Raw genomic sequence first — 14,250 nt, forward strand, 5'->3', positions numbered from 1 at the left:
AGATTGATGGGAATTTGTTTTTTTTCCACATTGTGCATCTTTATAGGTTTTACATGGTAACTTGATTTTTTTTTTTTTGAAATAAGAAACTTTCTTGTTTTTGAATATTTTCTTTCACTCTTTTTTTTTTATTTGTCTACAAAAATCTAGTCAGCCCCAAACTCAGACATTCTTACCAAATAGCAACCTCACTTCTCTTTTATGCGTGTAAAATTCAAAATCATTGATTTCACTTCTATTTTATAGGATTTAATGTTGTGTCAGCCCCAAACTTAGACATACTTACCAAATAGAAACCTCACTTCTCTTTTATGTGTGTAAAATTCAAAATCATTGATTGCACTTTTATTTTATAGGATTTAACATTGATTTTGTTATTTCTTGAATGATATTATATGTCTTTTTAATTTTGTTTGTGTCGATTTTAGGATTTCAAGTAACAAACATTTTTATTTGATTAAAAAGGTGGGAAACATACCAAAAAAAGAGAAATAAAAGCACAAAAAAGGAAAAAAAAACTCAAACTTTACGGTGTCGTGTTGAAATTTTCTAGAAAATAAGAAAAATCATAAGAAAAAAGGAAAAACAATTTTCAAAACTAAATGCCCAGACTCTATGCAGGTCTAGACAAGGATCTGTTTGCTTCAAAAAAAAATTAGAAAAATTTCTGGAAAAAATAGTGTCAGGATCAAGTGACTGGTTTAGAAGGGGCTTGAATAAACGATCACATTAATTTTTTTTAAAATAAATTCAGCTGAGTTAGCAACTGAAATTTGTGATTATCTTATATCAATATAATATGGCTAAAAAAATATATTTGTGTGGAAGATAGCCAACCGATGGATAGAAAAAAGTCTTGAATATGAAAACTAAGGTAGACTTACTAGAATGTAAAACTCACAAGATTATTTTTGGATGTTCGGAGATTTGAAAAACTCATACGTCACCCTTTTTTTTGGGAAGGATATCACTAGAAGACATTGGAGATTACAACAGCTTGCAAAATCTAAATTCAATTTAGTTCGTAACACATCCTAAAACTGAAACTCTTAATACTCAACTTTACAATTTTGAATAGTGTGGAAACCTGTCCATTTACAATTGATTTTACATTGAAATTTCTAAGAATTGATCCTCAATGATCAGATGTAAAATCTATGAAGAGTGTGCTTGACTTTTTTGATCAGTTAAACTCTTTGAAAACTTGAATATGTACGCAGATTATTGAAGAACTAATATAGCTAACTAGACTGATCTTCACTTCTATTTATTGCAATCTTGAAGTAACGGTCACTAAAATGAAAAATAGATCCGTTCCAAATATAGTAGCCATTAAATTTGTCTTTGTCAATGTCACTTTTCCTTTCTGGAAATAGTACAATTTGTAGTGCTCGTGGATTCCTCAAAGTTGGTTAGGTAGGGAAAACCTTATACAAATTCAGTTGTAATTCTGGGGTAGTATAGTGACCCACTCCCGAATCACCTACTTAATAAATTAAAATCATGAAATTAACTTAATATAAACAAAAGCAGATAAATCCATATGAAACCAAAATAACAGTACAATCGGCATAATACAACCATCACTAAATATCGAGTGACAACTAAATCGGGAAATAAACATTGATCCTCATAAACAACTACAACCTCAGCGTCAGCGACCACTAGATCGATCCAACCTAATTCTTGCCCCATGAAATGGGGCGTCCAAGAAAAAACCAAGGACATGAGCTATAACAGCGCTCAGTAGGAAATATGAGTATACACATGCTATGAGTACGTGAATACAAATGTACAGGGTACCGAAAACTTATTTAGTCTGAAAATGAGACATGGTATGTGCACTCTAGACCGTCACATCAGGAGGTGACTCACACACCAGAAAGAGTCTGTGGATAAAGGTAACCTGATCCCGTATTAATGGGTCCAACCATCCACCAAATATTAAGGGGTTGAGCAACCCCACTACAGGTTATAAAAAGGTATAAGCTCAACATAATAATGCATGCAACATAATAATCATGACATAATATATGCATATAATACATGCAAGATAAACATGAACTGCATAGAACATGTATATTCAACTGGGATAGCTCGGATAGTACATCCGTACCTGTATTGACCCGCTCCGAAATCACCTATTAACATAGACGTAAGCATGCAATTAAACTTAAACAACAATAATCAGAGATAACTGCGGAAAAATTAAATCAAATACTATCCCAACAGTATACAACCGGTAAATAACTAAAACTAGAAATAATATACAACCCAATCAAAATATCCAAAGTACAAGAGGATCAATCCTAACTAAAACTACTGGCATCAACTGAGACCAAAACCCCTGGTCGCCAACTACATATTGATCAAAAACCTTGGCCCCTAAAATTCCCCACCCAATGAGGTGTCCAAATAAATACACGGATGTGAGCATTAACATCCAGTACAATAAATATGAGTATACAAACATATATGTGTATGCATATGACGTTAACTGGGTAACTGGATCAACAGAGAAAAACTCATGCTCAACAGGCCAGAGTGCATAGTACCAACACTGAAATACCCATCTGGATAACTAGCACAAAACATGGGACGTGGATCTAGAAATATCCTGGAAGCATCACATACCTCTGTGCCCGTTGGCCATGTGATTCATCATGTCCAACCATCCACAAACTAGGGATAAGCGACCCTACTAAACATGGCTATCTCAAAAGGAGATTCGACTCAATGTGATACATGGACATGTAACATATGAACAATAATTCATGCATATCATGGAAGATAAAATGCAACACATAAGAATGAATACTCAGCTGAATATCTCTGTCAGTACTTACGTACCTCTATAGGTCAAGTCCAGGTGAACGGCCTAGTATTCGTCGTTAGCCCACTGATGAAGATGGCCCTAAATTCTAGGCAGAACTTCTCTACGACCCCGGTAGCATCTTTTTATCGCCCGAACCCACCCTTGAGACGATGCCTAAAAAGCCCCAAATATGGACTAATAATGAGAGAGGAATGCTGAGAATATGACATTTGAAAATGGAAATCTCGGCCCCTATTTATAGGCATCGATCGGAATTTCCGATCGCGAGTTCGGATGTTCCGATCGCACTTTGGAACTTCCAATCACCTGATCGGAGCTTTCGATCACTGTCCACCGAACACGTGTACCATGATTGGACAATTCATGCTATCGACAATGTTCAAACCTTCCGAATGCACCATTGTCAAATCACAAATCAAAATCCCATATATGTTTGTCGGGGGGAAGTTCGGATATTCGGAACTGAGGATCGAAGCTTCCGAACTACCTGAAGCTTCCAAACTCAATTCTTGCTTTCGCAAGGTTTGGAACCACCGATCTGTTCTTGGTTCAAGTTTTGATCTTCCGCTACTCGAACCTGAAATCCTATGGAGCATTTTTTAACGTCTTAAATCCGATTTTTTATTTATTAATTTCAACCGAAGATTATTTAATCATGTTTTAACCATTCTAAACATGCTTAGACATTTAATAGCTTAATTTGGAAATTGGACTACTACATTTTCCCCACCTTAAGTTTCTTCCTCGAAATCAGGACTTGGTCAACCCTGATAATGTACCCACAATATGATTTCCAAAATTGCTGATTAATGATCTACACCAAAATAAAAATATATCCTCAACAACCAATATACGTTGTCGAATACATATACGTTCTAATCCCTTAACTACACCATCCAAAAATATTGAACTTAATTTCAGACATGTTTTGTGGTTGGATTAAAACATAGTCTAATCCAATCACAAAACATGTCTGAAATTCCATAATATTTGGAACTGAAGCATCTCTTTATTAAGCTCTTCCACGCCAAAGATTCACTTAGTCACTCTACTAGTCGTTAAATATATCTAGTGAACGAGATTAATTTCTAGCATCTAAAATCTCCCGTTCTACATTAAACATGAAACGTAATTACTTGAGTATAATATGCATATTCCTGTCTCGAACAATTGAATATGACATGTCTATAATTATGTTGTCGTATCACCATGCTGATGCTAAGCTCTAGCAGTTTCTAGGTTTAGGATATAAGGCGCTACTGCCCAAGCTATCAAATCTCAAGCATCAATTCCCTTGTCACGCGACTGAATCGAATGACAGTCTTATCACCTAATATCTGAATAGATATACAGGACTGGTCTAATTACGAAATCCCAATATTATTACTTGAAAATTTATGATGAACAACCATGCAATATTCTATAATCCTAGAAGATCTCAACGTACTGACAGTTGATCACGATAGTTGGTACAAGGCTTCAAATAATTTATTCAATATTCCTCTAATATCTAACTTATACACCAATAGAATCAATGGTGGTGTTGTCTAACTAAACTTTACAAAAACATTTACCCCATCAGCTCTTGTAACAATACGGCCATCAATTTAATCAATTGCACCATTTACAAAAAGTACAAGTAACCTTTCTAGTTACTTTCATGCTTCCGGCTCACACTGAAGAAACAGTGTTGGTTAGAGAACTAAGTTACTGCAAATCAATTAGAAATAGAAGAACCCTGATTAATTTCAATAATCTATTGCAACTAGTCACTACTCCAATTTGGAAATATACAGCTTCTGTGAAAACCCTTTTAGGTCATCGATGTTCATTATCATCTGTTGATATCAAGTTAAAAGGATAGAATACAAACTCCAATGTATCACCTTTTTGAAATTTTGATATCTCCAAGATCAATCAATGATTGATTACTATCTTCAATCATTCCCATTGTCTAACTGCGGCCAAAAATCTTAATTTATAGATTCAATCTGAATAAACACATCCCGAGAAAACATAATTGAGTTACTTCTGAAACTGCAGGTGAAATCAATCTACCTGCAAGGATACTTATTTTGCGAGAATGAAAATGTCTCCACAATTTAACCTGCATTGTGGCAATGTCGTTGTACACAATTCAACATGTCGTAATGAACTGAAACATTTAGGTTTATTACCTTGAAAGTTACAATATCAAAAATTGTTGGATGTTAATGTTTGTGAGTACAACCCCTAGTACTAACAGTCTTGATCAAATGATTTCATCTGTCTCACGGCTATAGAAAATAGCTCAAATATTCAAAACGAGAATACAATTCATTACAATTACAGATAAAAACAAGTTTATCAAATCCTGACTTACACATCTTGGTGAGCACAAACAGGAAAATCAGATACTTGCGAAGTTCTCAAAACTATGTTGCAATCTAGGTTACTTTCGAATCGAATTTTTCGAATCTGTCACGTCAATGGTCTAGCGTATCGAAAGATAAACACAAGAAATAAGCGACAATAATCCCGCCAGACCCGAAAAATCTCAGCTACCTACATTTGTATCCCATGTTCGATCACTGTTTCAATCTTGGTAGATCCAATTGAAAACAATCACACTTGTTCTTACAATACCGCAGCTCCGAATCTCATGAAGAGACTGCAAGAACCTCTTGATACTATAGCATTAATCATACCTTGAGTGAACCAATGGATCTCACATACTTAGTCTTGAAAGACTCAGCTTACTTATTAGCGTACTGATTTGAATCACTAACAAAACAATTGACGTCACTAGAACTCATAAAGTCTCATACCTGAACAGAACGCAACTTGGATGTATGGATCTACTCTTATCTGATTGTACTTAGATTTTAACGATCAAATATCGAGTCATTTATTCGTGATAGAGGATACACACTCTGATTGTAACTTGTTTGTTAAACTGTTGTAGTCACTGCTACTCTAGTTTCCTCATTTTTCATTGGTCGTCAGATAATAATGAATTTGGGAGTTACAAGTTTACTCCCAACCATAGATGAACCTCAAACCCTATTTATCGCAAAGATAAAATCCTGAATTCTCATCTAAAACACGTCTGAATACCTTTCGGAGAACTATAATCTTCTTAATGTAAATGCCCTGATGACGTGCATTAATGGTCTCCCAAGGGTAATCCTCCTTTGATAAGTTTCTAAAGTGAAACCGACTTCCTGAACTCTTACCATCGTCACTAGGGTTCACGTTCACTGTGACAAAACTACTAGTCCTCACTTACCAACATAAATGTAGCATCTACTAATAGCAATTTACTGCGGTTTTCGCTTAGCCTCAATAGATCTATCAAGTTATGCCAACCACTTCTTGTTTCTGATTCCTACTAGAATCTTACACCATTGATCAACATACTCTGAACTTAGAGTTTTTCCATCGATCAATAAAATCATGTTTCAAATAAGGAATTACATTTCTCAAGAATGCTGAAATCACAGAAATTTTATACCAAACATTTACACTACTTATCTCTGACAAATTCAGAAGATAATTGCAAGTAACCACTGGCACTAACCTAGCACCAGACTAAATCTATTTTGCAGAACTTCTCTAGTTCAATTCTCAATAGAAACTGTATTTTATACTTAGTTCTGAACTTCTTCTAGCCAAGGAATACTCCTCTTTCTCAGAGAATACTGTCAATAGAAAATCTCAATCTGCATCTCCGACGAAGTCAGACGATGAATATACTATATTCTCTTGGTACTAACCCAATACCAAACTAACTATAATCGTAAGAATTCATCTATCACTGTGTAAGGCCCTGAAATTACTTTTCGTGATTATTATTTTATTTTGGAGATTTATTGAGCTGGGATTGAATTGAATTAAATTATGAGTTTCATGGACCGAAATGCAAAAAGTTGGATTATATATATATATATATTATCCTTGCAAGTTGCTCTTCACCCATCACCTCACCATCACTCTCCTCTCTTCCTCTCCATTCGTACGTACTGTTGGAAGCCATGGATGGCTTTTGAGCTTTTCTTCCGTCTGATTTGCTCGATCCGACCATCAGATTTTGATTCCGAGTTGAGTTCCACGATCACCGCAACGAGGGCTTCATCTTGACTTAAGTTTTGCTACGATCCTCGAACTTTGATTTTTGTTGGGTCGTCAGAAATTGATAAATTTGGAGTATGTTGTTCTTGAGCTAGCATAGATCGTGTATTCGAAGTCGGTTTGGAAAAAGAACGAAGTTTGGATTTTATATGAATTTTGGAGCCTATTTTCAAAAATGGAGTTGTTGGATTTTGTTGAAGTTTGGTTGATTTCGGATTGTTTTGTTGATTGAGAAGTTGATATGGATGGTTTGAGATTGTTTCTTGTTATTGGAGATTTTTGGTTTGACCGGTTATAGCCGTTATGCCGTCAAAATCGAGTTTTAGATTATCGTTGGTTTGTTTAGTTCATTTCCGGGTTTGTTTGAGTTGTTGGATTGACACCGAATCCATATATTCTTTATTTCAGACTTGGATTGGAGTTTTGGGTTGGATCAAACTTGGGAGTTTAATCGAATCGAGAGTTGAAGACGGTATATTGATTGAGCTTCTTTGTTTTGAATTGTTGTGATTTGATGGATTATTTATTTGAGTTCGTTGTTATATTTCAGATTTGAATCCTCGATGGACTCGAAAGGTAAAAGACGACATTGAAATGAATGGGATTGAATACTCGAGTTTGAATTGATCCTCGAGTCGCAAATATCACATACTGCATGTTATTTGCTTGTGTGGACTTGATTGATTAATTGTTTACACTTGCATTCATATTGAACCGACTATTTGATTCGTTTTGAATATAGATGATTTAGGGAGCTATATTGAAGTGGCTTTGGATTTCGAGTTTTTCCAAGTGCCAGAATACTTCTTATAGTTGCTCTGAAGTCTAGGGGTTTGAGTTGTGCAACATCCACCCCGAAAGGGAGTGTAGGTGTGTTGTTGTATCGACTTGGCCCCGGGATCCCACCCGAGCACCGAGTTATATATCGATTATCTGATTTGATAGTCCCGAGTTTTGAAGTCATGCATACATCCATGTCATTTTGAGTTACTATTGATTGTTACATTTCGATATGAGATGTTTAACTGATATTGTATGTCTGTCTCTTTTACTTAGAAATTATATTTCTAACCGGTTTATCCGGCTGTTGTCTTTGTTTGTATGTGTACTTGGCAACAGGAGGATCAGGAGCTGGACCTAGTCGTTTGGGTTAGCTCGTGATATGAATCTAGGAGGTGCTCGACGATTCATATTGTTCCAAGATTTGGTCCATAATTTTGCATTGCGAATGAAGGGTTTGGAATCCATGGGAATCAAGTTGGAGTACTTGAAGATCAATTTGGAGGATGTTGTAACCTTATTGATGGCAAAGGAGGTCAAGAAAGTAAAGAAAATGAAGGCCAAAAACGAAGTCAAGGCGCGCCCGCGCTTCTGTAAACGCGCGCCCGCGCCATCATCTGCGAGAGGCCAGCGCGCCCGCGCCTGTTAGCCGCGCGCCCGCGCCATTCCTGCGCACGTCAAGCGTGCCCGCGCCATTCCATAGCGCGCCCGCGCCAACGTTCTCTCACACACACTTTGGCATGTAGTGTGTGTGCGTGGAATTTTGAGTATTTTTTATATATTGTGATATTTTGAGTCTTTTAAGTTTATTAGAAAACTTTTAGGAGATATCTTTGATATCTTTAGATATATTCTGCAATATTTTGCGTGATCTTTTATTATTTTGTAGTTGTATTATAAATACAACAAACATTCATTATTTTAATAACGAATTAACATAGTTCATATTATTGATTTTTATCATTCTAAAATTCTCTCTAGAATTTTATTGAAGCTTTTGCTTTGTCAAAATCAAACTTATCAAAGTTTAATAACTTTGTGGCGTTTGTCGATCGATTATATTCGTGGGTTGTCAAAGACAGGTTCCTTTGAAGGTCCCGTTGAGATCGATTGTTTATTCCGCAATTATCTGTTGCTAGTTACAGGTTCAACTAGAGGTGGATTTTGCAAACTTACTTGTTTCAAAGATAGGGAAAATTCGTTGTTTCTTTTGTTATCGAATTGAGGTGCGATTCGTTGAAATCATGTTGCCTTTCATACATAAGATTCATATCAGCTCGGGATGAGAGGATAGAAGTGAGACACCGCGTTGTAGGGTCGAGTCTGTTGAACCTGTTCTAGTTTTGTTGAGTCGTTTGAACTCCTTCATAGAACTCGACTTGTTGTAATTTGGAAGAACTTAGACTATTGCATGTTCTACTCTCTTTTTGTATTTTGAATATCTCGTTGTTGTAGAATTGATAGTTGGATCTTGTCGGAGCCTTTCCGGGTGTTAGTTTGCACTTTTGGAGTCTCTTTGGGAGTTATTTCAGCAGGCTGTGTGTGCCCGCTCAGCCGGGAGGCGCGCCCGCGCGTCCCGGACAGGACGCTATGCGCACCCGCGCGTCCCTCTTTTTTAAAAAAAAAAATTATTCGATTTTTCCGCGGATTGATTTTGTTTGATTATTCGAGATTAGAAGATTAGAAACGGGGTCTCACATACTGAAAATATTCCTGATAGTTATACCCCTTTCTGCGACTGTGTAAAACATCAAGAATGAGGTACCTTCCCAATAAGCCCTCTGAAGCACGAAAATGCTCCCAGAACAAACAATGGCATAAGGTCGCGCCTCCTAAAACTTGTAATAAAAAAATATCACAGTCCTCAGCACTTGGTATAAACTATGCCCCTGATGAAACTAGTCATCCCGGGCAACAATCCTCGGGTCCTCAAACTTACCCAATTATTCTAGAAAAATACCTAGAACTAATCACTTGGCAAGTACTTACAACCAGTTTACTCAAAGTATCCAAGAGTCATAGTATTTCAACACAATTCAATAAACACTAGAATTAAACCGAATAATCAAACATTGAAAACATTAAACCACCAAATCAGGTTTAATACAATTCTTATTACAAATCCTTGGGTGTACAACTAGAAAGTTCCCAAAAATCTAGAATCAATAATACAAATTATTCAAATGCTTGTACAAGAAAATCCATTCTTAACATCAGGTATGCTACTTTAAAATATGGATACTTACAATCCAAAGTCTAATACAAGACGCGATAACCTAGTTCAGTCTCTTGAATGCAACCTCTTTCTCAAAAGATCTACCCAATCTTTATAATCCACCAGATCTTTCCAATATTGATAGGTACGATTATCTGGTAGATGAGGTAGTATCTTCATGACAATCTCTCCAACTATGTGTAGGGAATCATCACAAGTTTCTTCTTTGACCCAAAAATGATTGGAAACAACATTCCAATCGTCTTGATAGCTATGAAAGTGTCTACGGGAATGTCTAGGCTCTTGACCACCCAATCCCTGAAAATATTTTTGCTTTTGTCATTGTCAAAACCACTATCTTTACCTATGCATGAAATTAAACTTAAACAACAATAACCAAAGATAACTATGGAAAACGTAAATCAAATACTAACCCGACAGTATACAACCGGTAAATAACTGGAACTAGAAATAATATACAACCCAATCGAAATATACAAAGTGCAAGAAGATCAATCCTAACTAAAACTGATGGCATCAGCTGAGACCAAAATCCCTGGGCGCCAACTACACACTGATCCAAAACATGGGCACCTGCAACTGCCCCGTCGAATGGGGTGTCCAAAGAAATACACGGACGTGAGAGCTAAGGTACAATATAATAAATATGAGTATACAAACCTATATGTGTATGCATCTAGTATCCAAGCCTAAAATCAAATGTATACCATATCACTCTTACCGTTCTAAAAGCCTTAACTAAGCAAATAGATACTCCCAAAATTATCAAATATATCGGAGTATTACATGCGTCCGTCATTAGCCCATAGATGGCAGTGGCCCCAAATTCTAGGCATAACTTCGCTACGAACCCAGTAGTGCCTTGCTATCGCTCGGACCTCGAGACGATGCCTAAAAAGCCCCAACTATGGACTAATAACGAGAGAGGAATGCTGGGAATTGGCAATTTGAAAATGGAAATCTTGGTCCCTATTTATAGGCATAGATCAGTACTTTCGATCGCGAGTTCGGACGTTCCAATCGCAATTCGGAACTTTCGCTCGTCTTATCGGAGCTTCCGATCACTGTCCACCAAATACGTGTCCCATGATTGGACAATTCATGCTTCCGACAACATTCGAACCTTCTGAACTAGGGGTTCAGAGATTCCAAACGCACCCTTGTCAATCCACACATCAGAAACCCATATATGTCTATCCAAGGGAAGTTCGGATCTTCCAAACTTAGGATCGGAGCTTCTGAACTGCCCGGAGCTTCCGAACTCTTGCTTCCGAAGGGTTCAGAACCACTGATATATTCTTGGTTCAAGTTCGGATCTTCCGAATTACTCGAACACCTGAAACCTTTTAGGACCATTTTTTAACGTCTCGAATCCGATTTTCTACTTATTAATCTCAACCGAGGACTCCTTCATCATGTTTTAACCATACTAAACATGCTTAGCCATTTAGTTGCTTATTTGGAAATCGGGCTACTATAGTACCTCTAAACAACAACCTAGCAACTCTGGATCACGAGTCCAAACCTATAAGCAATTAATTAACATATTACTTATTTCTTACTAAAAGCATTAAATATACTAATAGCTACTCTCAAACGCTATTAAGAGTCTAGACTTATACCTACGTCTATCATCATCCCTTTGAATTTGAAGGCCCCGCCTCTTGGACATAGCACCGTCACTATTCCAAAAGTTCCCCGTTAGTTCTAGACTTCAATCGATGGCTAGATGCCCAAAAAATCAATGAATAGGATAGAAGAATATTTGAAATGAGCAAGGAAAAATGAGCTCGGATGGCCTATTTATAGGATTCGATATAAAGCTCTGATCCCTGCATGCATGCCACTTTCCAAGCGGTGCACTTAGGAAGCGCCGATCTCCACTTAGGACCTTCGAATCCCAAGCATGCATCAATGTGTGTAAAGCCTCTTGACACCTAAGTGGCTGGCTGAGTTCGGACCTTATGGACTCCCACGTGTCCTTGTATAGTTGACACCACAAAATCTACATGGCCTAACATAGATCGGACGTTCCGGTCCTAGTTCGGATCTTCCAAACCATGCCTTTGCTTCCGATCTTGATTTTGATTAGTTCGGTGCTATCGAACTACCTTCGGATCTTCCAAAATCTTCGGTGGGTTCGAAAACAGGAATTTGTGTTTGAACTCAATTATGTAGTTGATTTGTTTAGATTAATAACCCTTGATCATGTTTAAATTTTAACCACCTCAAAATGGTAACCAGGTTACTACATTGTCCCTCACTTAAGAGATTTCGCTCTCGAAATAAGGACTAGGGTAACAAATCAAAATATCAATGAAAACATGTTTTATTACATCACTTCAGTTTTGCAAATACAACTAAAATATTCAAAGGAAAATACAACCAAAATAACTCAGGATGCTCTGAACTCATGTGACTCTGTAACTCCCAAGTCGCCTCCTCAGTGCCTCGTCACCGCCGCTGAACCATGACTAGAGGATTGCGCTTCTTTTGAAGCACCTTGTATTTCCTACCAATGATCTTGAGCGGTCTCTCCATGTATAAAAAGTATGATTCTAACTGCATCTCCGTCGGATGCAACACATGCAACGTATTTTTCACATACTGATGTAGTAAAGATACGTGAAAAACATCGTGGATGCCATAGAGATACAGTAGTAAAGAAAATGGTAAGTAACATCTCCGTCCTTCATTAGAATCTGAAATGGGCCAATGAATCTCGGCGCTATCTTGCCTTTCAATCCAAACCTCATCACCTTCCGAAAGGTGACACTCGAGGAAACACATGCTCTCTTGGGTCAAAATGCAAAGGTTCATGCTTGGTGTTGGCATAAGTGTCCTGTCTATCATGTGCGTCTTTGACTCTCTTCTTGATCAGTTGAACTTTAGCGGCAATTTGCTGGACCAACTCTGGTCCCTTTACCTTTCGCTCTCCTACTTCATCCCAAAATAAAGGTCTACAACAACTGCAACCATAAAGAGCTTCAAACAATGACATGAAAATACTACGATGCTAACTATTATTTTAAGCAAACTCTATCATAGGCAAATGATCCTGCTAGGATAACCCAAAGTCCATCACTGAAGCTCTCAACATGTCCTCAAGTGTCTGTATATTCATCTTTGACTTACCGTCAGTCTTTAGGTGATATGTTATACTCAAACTCAAAGTAGTGCCCAAGGCTCACTGGAAGCTACCATAGGCAAATGATGATAACTACGATGATAACTATTATTATAAGAAAACTCTATCACAGGCAAATGATCCTGCCAGGATAACCCAAAGTCCAACACTGAGGCTCTCAGCATGTCCTCAAGTATCCGTATAGTCTTATTTGACTTACCGTCAGTCTCTGGGTGATACGTTATACTCAAACTCAAAGTAGTGCCCAAGGCTCACTAGAAGCTACTTCAATACCATGAGGTTAACCTCGAATCTCTGTCACTGATTATACTCAATGGTATCCCATGAAGTCATACAATCTCCTGAATGTACAATCGGGCCATATGGTCAATGGTGAAATCTCGGTTATACGGAAGAAATTGCACTGACTTGGACAATCGATCTACAATAATCCAGGTAGCATCACAATGCTTGGAGGAACATAGGCAAGTGGGTGACAAAATCCATAGTCACTTGATCTCATTTCCATTCTGGAACCTCTAAACTCTTAGGCAAGCCGCCAGCTCGACGATGCTTAGCCTTGACTTTCTAACAAACAAGGCACCTGGAAACAAAATGATATACACTGCGCTTCAACCCCTTCCACCAGAATCTCATGCCAGATCCTACTACATCTTTGTATTATTTGGGTGTACAGTGAATCTACTCCAATGGGCCTGAGATAGAATATCATCACGTAACTTCGGCTCATCGGGTATAACTACCCTACCAGACAAACACAACAATCCATCCGATTGAAGATGAAAACCAGAAGTGTTATCTTCCTGAGAAAGTCGGGCCAACTTCTGCGCCTTCTAATTTGAATACTGAGCTTTTCGAATACGAATGTACAATATTAATGTCGGGCTAGCAAATACTGAAAAGACTCGAATCCCTTGATTTCTTTTTTGTGGCGAAAAGTGAAACCCACCCAAATAATACCAATTCTGCATTGCACTGGTGCGAAGAGCACTCACATACACCTTACAGCTAAGCGTGTCTGCTGCTGGATTCTCGAAACCTGGATGGTACTTGATTTCACAATCATAATCTTTGAGAAGATACAGCGCTGTCTCATGTTCAACTTGGCTTGAGTGAACAAGAATTTAAAAATCTTGTGGT

Source organism: Henckelia pumila, chromosome 2 (assembly GCF_033568475.1).
Source record: "Henckelia pumila isolate YLH828 chromosome 2, ASM3356847v2, whole genome shotgun sequence".
NCBI lineage: Eukaryota > Viridiplantae > Streptophyta > Magnoliopsida > Lamiales > Gesneriaceae > Henckelia > Henckelia pumila.